This window comes from Octodon degus, unplaced genomic scaffold, assembly GCF_000260255.1.
Source record: "Octodon degus isolate 3935 unplaced genomic scaffold, OctDeg1.0 scaffold00008, whole genome shotgun sequence".
Classification (NCBI taxonomy): Eukaryota; Metazoa; Chordata; class Mammalia; order Rodentia; family Octodontidae; genus Octodon; species Octodon degus.
Genome location: NW_004524584.1, coordinates 327,886 through 335,476, shown reverse-complemented (window position 1 = coordinate 335,476; position 7,591 = coordinate 327,886). Strand labels below are relative to the sequence as shown.

Below are 7,591 nucleotides of genomic sequence, written 5' to 3'. Positions count from 1 at the left end.
TGAGGCCATGACCCATCTCCGTGAGGCCATGACCCATCTCCGTGAGGCCATGACCCATCTCCGTGAGGCCATGTCCCATCTCCATGAGGCCATGACCCATCTCCGTGAGGCCATGTCCCATCTCCATGAGGCCATGACCCATCTCTGTGAGGCCATGTCCCATCTCTGTGAGGCCAGGTCCCATCTCCATGAGACCATGACCTATCTCCATAAGGCCATATGCCCTAAAACTGCATGGAGTGAAGTGAAGCTTTTGGTCACCTGAGGACTCTAGCCCCATTTGGGCAGGAGCCTCCTGCTTATGTACTTAGCTTGGTATGATTCTGTACTGTTATAGTTTAAGATACTCTGTCTTTTTTCCTAAGCTTTGGTAAAACAAATTTATTTTGGATAATCAAATAGAACTGATAAACATTTATAGTAGGCAGGGTAATGCACTCTCAACCCATCCCAACTCTCAGAGTTGATGAATGTATTCAGGGTTTTTTATTGACACACAAATTTGTAAATATTTATGAGGTATGATGTGATGTATTGATTCATTTTCATATGGGGTAGTAATCAGGGTAATTAGTATATCCATCACCTTAAACTTTTATCCTTTCTTGATGGTACCTTGTAAAGAAATTCCACACCTCTCAATTGTCACTTGATGGTCCCTTTATACCTATCACACCAGTCATCATTTCTGTGCCTATTTTCTTTGTGTTTGCACACATGTTGATTTCACATCTATCTTGACAAAATGACACATTGCCAGGTGATAAAGCTGGAAAGACAATGTCTGCCTGTTTCATGGTCTTCCCTCTGCCCACTCCTTAAATGTTTCCCAAGTTACATCAAGAGACACTCCCTCCCCAGGCAATGCAGCCAGAGCCTGTGGGCAGCTAGAGGCATGTCTGGGTTATAACGTGGAGCCATAGCTCTTGATGTGAATCAGGCACATAAAAAGCCACCCTTTCTAATGCCCATCTGTATAAAAGAGAATAGAACAGGAACTTTGCTTTCTTATTCCTTCTCCCTGTATTTGCACCACTATTCTTAACAACCACTAAATCAACTTTTGTCATATAAGGCAGCATTTCTGGGCAAGCTGCATCTTAGCTCCCCAGTCCCTAGTCCATCCCACCTGTTGAAGGACATTCTTCAGAGAGAGAGGCAGTTCTTTGGCACCTTCCTTCTCTTCTCCCTGTGCCATACTCCAGGAAGTATCTAAAAACTGGGCCAGCGAGATAGCTTAGCAGACTAAAGTGCTTGCTTAGGCAAGCTTAGGCAAGCACAAGGACCATGGTTCGATCTCCAGGGTCACATGCCATGCCAGCCCTGCCCCCAGGGTGGGCTGAGTTGGCCAGAGTCCAGGCATGGTGTAGCACACCTGTAATCACAGCTCTGGGGAGGCTGAAAGAAGGAGGATCACGAGTTTGAGTTGCATAGTGAGGCCCTACAACAACCGATATGAAAGAAAGAAAGCTCATTTAAAAAGAGACAAGTCATAGTGTCCTACGTTGTGAGATCTAGGGTTAATTGGGAGAGACATGGCTGCCAATGCTCACTGTGTTTTCAGAAGACCTCATAAGCTGTTGGGAAACTAGAGTATTCTACAGTCATTGCTGTTGAATTGTGCATGGATATAAGAATAGCATTACAATGGCATTCCTTATTTAAGAAAGCTGTTGCATACCTATTGTTCCCTTATATCTAGATTCACAGACATGCAGAGATTCACAGTGCCTTGGAAAAGAGAGACTACATCAACCTTGAATTCTCCCTGTCCTCCATCCCAGCAGAATGAACTTCCCAAAAGTCTGACTGTACTAAAAAGCTGGTTAAACCCTTAAAAGAGCGTAGTTGGCTAGTGTCTCAGTGAACACACATCCAGTCACTCAGGGACCCAGATAAGGCTCTAAAAACTGGGTATCTAAACAGGGTGGCAGCCTGTTGATATCAGCTGGGGCAGGCCTTGGCTGAGAATGACTACACTGTCCTGCACACTCAGCCATATATTCTCAGTGCTCAGGAGGCCCTAGCAAATGGCTCACAAGGCTTAGACAACAACAGATTCTGGTATAAGCACAAAGCCCCAGGGCCTTTGGAGGCCAAATACTAGGATTGGAGTGGGGGAAGTCACAAAAGATCTCCTGCACAAAATTGCTCTACTTCCCTTAAGAATGATAACCCCAGGGCACCTACCTCAGAGCTTGGCCATGGGGTAAAATGACTCCATGTTTCCTAAAAACAAAAGGAAAGCTCATGGGCACCATATAGAGTAGTGCAAGGCGTAAGCCTGGAGCTAACATGATGCCATAAACTTCTTCCTTCCCCTGACAACACTCATAGAGCATCAGCTGCATGTTTTGCACATTGCTCTGCTCAGATATCTTCCCTGAAAGGAAGCCTCCCTGGCCTTAGGTTGGGCTTTTGTCACAGGAATGTGCCAACTCAGCATAGGGACTTTCACTACTGTTGTAACACTGGGCCTGTTGATCTATAATGATCTCTTGGGTTAGGAAGAGAGAGGGAAGGGGTGGGGAGAGAGAGAGAGAGAGAGAGAGAGAGAGAGAGAGAGAGAGAGAGACTGAGCCTACATCAGAATGATGCTTGCAGGGGTGATGGCTGAAGAGAGATGCTACAATCTCCTCATTTTATGCTTTCTCAACACGGCTTTAAAACAAAGTTTGGAGACAGGGAGATTTGAGACGCAGATTGCCTGCAGAGGGCTGAGTCACGGGGGCACTCACATGCCATTGTGTTCAGCATAGGCAAAGATCACCAGTGTGCGCTAGAGGCTCAGGCTTCCCCAGCTGAGATGTTCAAGCCAGTGCTGAGTGGACCAGCCTCAACAACTTCATGCTCAGGAGACCATGATAAATTTCTGGATTACGTGGCAGTCATGCACTCTTTGATGGATTCTGACAGTCCATTAACCAATAGCGAAGGGTTAAGTGTGAAGTCCTGGCAAGAGTGTCTCTTCCCGTGACAGCCAGGCTGATGCTGAGGAAGGCTGCTCATGCCACATTGGGGTTAAACTGTCTTTGATCCTCTATAAGAGCTGACAGCTGCTGCAGTGCCCACTGGGCAGGCCAGGGCTCCCCACATCCATGTGCCAAACATGGCTGATGAGCCTGTTCTGCCTGAAATTCTGCAAATCCTGGTTTTCTGGTCGAGTGTCAGGTAGATGGCCAATCCCCTGAATCTCTTCTTGGAAAACTTTCCAGAAATTTTGGGGCGTTGTAGAGCACTGAGATCCCCTGAAAGGGGCTCTGGGCTGGGGTCAACAACCTATCTAGTTTATTGTCCCAGCACACGGCTAAATAGCAAGTGACCTTGGGAGAGAGACCACACTGCCCTTTCTAAGGAGAATTTTTCATGTAGAAAATTTTTCAAGCAGAAAATTCCTAAAATACTTACCTTCCTATAATATTAGTATTTAAAAACTATTCCCTTAATGAATACCAAAGCACTTAAAAACCATAACGCATTATCAAAAGCAAGGGATTGGAAATGGCTTTCATCCATGGAAATGTGATTTGATACCATGACCCTTTCATTCATATTTGAATCTCTTCATAGAGCTAGGAAGGACCCAAGGGTGTACTCTGGATTAATATTACTCTAGTGCTCATCCTAGCAGCTCATTGCGGTCACGAGTAAGCATTTGTAGAAGTCAGTCCTCTATTGCCACCTCCGCTTTCTTACTCTAACCATTCTAACCCCATGGATTACATAGTTTGAGCCTCCTAGTGTGGGCAGAATAGCAGCATGAGTCATTTTAAGTTGCTCCATTGATGTGCACCTGGGGAGGAAAAAGCTGATTTGGTCCAGCTTTTTGTTTTGTACGTGACGATGCTGTAGAGGTCATAGAATACTAGAGATTTCTTCATGCACACACCAAGGTACGTGGGATATGCAGAAGAGCAGAGGCTTGAGCTAAATCACAATCCCAAGAAGGGCCAATGCCTGAACCCTCTTGTGACTTGCAGACATCGACACCAAGAGCAATAATCTCGCTGTCCAAAGGTGTCTCTCTGAGTCTGCAGCTTGCAACCTCTGCCCAACAATCCTTGCCAGAGCAGAAAGTCACCCATTTGCTGGCATGAAACGTCAGTTCTGCCTACCCTCTCGAGGCTCTGAGCTCTCCAAAGATGGTTCAGTCACCTCACGTCTGTGTCTCCTGCTAGAGAAAACCAAGCCAGGAAAAATACTGAGTGGGTGCATGAATGAACGAGCAAGAACATTTGAAGTACTCCAGTAGGAGACTTCGATCTACTCTTTGTGTCATATAATGAGATCGTTTCTATGCTCAACTAGCTCTTCTGCCCTAAATTTTAATTGAGTCAGCATAAAAATAATTTTGATAGTGAGCCAGGGCTGTCCTGATGCTAAACATTAAGTGTACTCACATTAAGAAAGGAAAAGAAAAAGGAATGGGGCTTTTGATTCTCTGCCTAGCTCACAAAAAGCCATCTATGGTGATAATTGTTTATAATAGCTTAATGACATAATTACTCTTGTGTAGGTTGCCCAGAGCAATGAAAACACAGAAGGATCTTAAATACACCCAACTAGGTTTAGAAGAAAGGCTGGCTCCGCTTCTGGTCAGTTGGGTGAGCTTGATTATATGCACATAGTGATAAGCACTATGCTGAAGTAAAACTGATCATAAGTACCTCGGGGAGAGGAGAAGAGGCTTTTGAGATGCAAGTGACCAAGAAAGCATTTTCAGAAGAGCTGTGAACTGAGTAGAAACCCAAATAACTGAAGACACCCTCAACTCAGTCTCCAGATGGGTGCCAAATCCACAAGAGAACACCACTTCTGGAACAGCACAGTGGAGAGTTCAGCACGTCCTCTCCACACAAAAGGACAATACAACTAAAAGAGCTTTAAAAAAGAAAAAAAAGCAACCATTTTAGGACTCTCGAAACTGACTGAAAGCAAATAACAAACTTGAGAAAGCCCCAACATTGTTGATGAAATGGAATAACCATTAGAAAGACATAGATAATTCAAGCTGACTCAAAAGGAACCAGAAAACCTTAACCAGAACTTAATAAGCAATAAATAGAGTTGGTAAAATTGAATTGGTAATTAGAAATTTTCTTACACATAGAATTTCAGGCCCGGATGCATTTGCCTGTAAATTCTGTCCTACCTAGCTCTAGCTACCATCTTGGGGCCCCGTGTGAGTGCGCCTAATCTCAGCTGGTCTACCCAAGACTCCCCTGAGTGCCAGCCCTAGTCCCCTATGCTGTCCCATATCTGCTCTGACAAGATGAAAGAAACTATCATGAAACAGAAAAAACTCGCCAAACCGCAGGCACAAGTGCGCATTGATGGGAAAGGAACTGCTCACAGAAAGAAGACTGTTCATAGAACAGCCACAGCAGATGATTAAAAAAAAATTCAGTTATTAAAGAAGTTAGCAGCACCAGCCAAATAGCTCAGCAGATTAAAACACCTGCAAGCAGGTGCAGGGGCTGCCTTGTTGGCCCTGCTCCCAGGGCACGCTAAAATGGCAATTGAGACTGGGTGGGGTGGCACGCATCTGTAATCCCAGCACTTAAGAGGCTGTAAACAGGTGGATCACTACGAGTCTGATCTAGTAGTGAGACCCTGGACACCCTGTAGACCATTCCCTAAAATAAATAAATAAATAAATAAATAAAGTTAGGGTGAACAGTATCTCTGGTATTGAAGAGGTGAATATGTTTACAAACCAGGGAACAGTTATCCATTTCAACAACCCAAAAGTTCAGGCACCTCTGGCAGCAAACACTTTCGCCATTACAGGCCATGCTAAGACGAAACAACTGATGGAAATGCTACCCAGCCTCTTGAACCAGCTTGGTGCAGACAGTCTGACTAGCTTAAGGAGGCCGGCTGAAGCTCTGCCCAAACAATCTTTGGATGGAAAAGCACCACTTGCTCCTGGAGAAGATGATGACAAGGTTCCAGATCTTGTGGAGAATTTTGATGAAGCTTCTAAGAATGAGACAAACTGAACTAAGTCAGCTTCTGAAAAAATCAAACTTGGAAGAAATTACTGGGAGCTGCTATTTTTATATTATGACTGCTTTTTAAAATTATTTTTGTTTATGGATCTGATAAAATCAAGATCCCTAATATTTTTAAAGTCCAAGCCCCTTGGACACTGCAGCTCTTTTCAGTTTTTGCTTACATACAATTCATTCTTTGCAGACAATTAAGCTGGAGAAGCTTGGGAATAAAGTTTGAAACAGATTATTAAAAAAAAAAAATTCTGTTCCATCTTTAAAGAATAAATAATTCCAATCCTTCAGCAAAATAAAACTTGTCCAGGAAGCAGAGAAGGAGAGAGAGCACCAAGATGATGGAGTGGAAAGCAGCAGAGACAGAGCCTCTCTGAAAATCATCATTCAAATGCTGAAGTACAGCAATGTGAGGAAAGCGAGGAGGAGGGAAGTGGGCCCCCTGGACCCAGGAAGACTCTGAAGTGTGAATTGAAACCCGTAGAGAGATTAAAGAGAGAAACTTCAATGAAGAAGGAGGTAGTCAGTGGCACCTTCTCCCTGAGGTGGGACTCACTGTGCAAGAGGAGACATCCCAGCTTGTGGACACAAGGTGACTGCTGGTGACCCCAAAGTCCTCCATGAAGAGACACAACGGTGGAGGAGAGCATTGGACTCAAAGGACTACACTAGCTGGCAGGGAGGCAGTGAGTGCAGGGGGCTTAGTCATCCAGTCCCACACAAGAAGCAGTTGGTTGGCAGCCATCTTGGGGAGGGACTGACTGAGCTAAGAACTCAGAGCTTCTGCTAGCTCCATCTTGCAGCTTCCCAGGCTCAGGCCCACAGAAGGTGCACTGATAGCTGCAGGCCAAATGAATCTGGTCTCAGACCAGAAGGTGCAGGCTCCCTGAGATAATTCACTGCCCTGCCAAAAAGCTAGTGCTGGCTTGCTGGGATATATCAACATGGATTGAGACACTGTCTCTGGACATTGTCCATGAGTGACAGCAGAAACATGCCTGGAAATGGATGCTTTTCTTTTCCTCACTCTTTCTTGTTTGTTTTGTTGTTGCGCTGGTGGTAGTAGTAAAGATTTGGCTTTTGATTTTTGGTTTTGTTTGATCTTGTTTTATATGAGTCTGCAGATAAAAACAAAATATAGAGGAGCTTAAGAAAATTATGGAAACCATGGATGTTCAGCATAGGAAAGAAATGGAATCCATAAGATAGATTCAAGTAGGTATCCAAGTGAGTAAAAATTCTGTTGAAAGTATCCACAGCAGATTAAGCTAAGGTGAGGAGAGGATCTCAGATGTAGAAGACAGGCTTGTGGTTATTGATCATGAGAAGAAAACTTTCTTAAAAATGCCAAGGAACAAGTGCTGGCCAAATAGCTCATCAGACTAAAGTGCCTGCTTAGGCAGATGCAAGGACTGGGGTTCAATTCCCAGCATGCCACGCTGGCCCTGCCCCTGGGGCACTCTGAGACAGCAACTGAGATGGTGTGGTGGTGCATGCCTGTAATCCCAGTGCCTAGGAGGCTGAAAATAGGAAGATCACTACAAGCCCAATCTGTGTAGTGAGACCCTGTAGAAACTGTAATA

The 7,591-nt window shown here is 44.6% G+C and overlaps 1 protein-coding gene and 1 pseudogene across 1 annotated transcript in view; both read left to right on the top strand.

Moving 5' to 3' along the window:
• Positions 1-7,591, top strand: part of Clstn2 (calsyntenin 2) — a 710,452-nt gene that overhangs the window by 456,849 nt on the left and 246,012 nt on the right. The gene's annotated exons all lie outside the window — the stretch shown is intronic.
• On the top strand, positions 5,273-6,002 carry LOC105743874 (annotated as a pseudogene).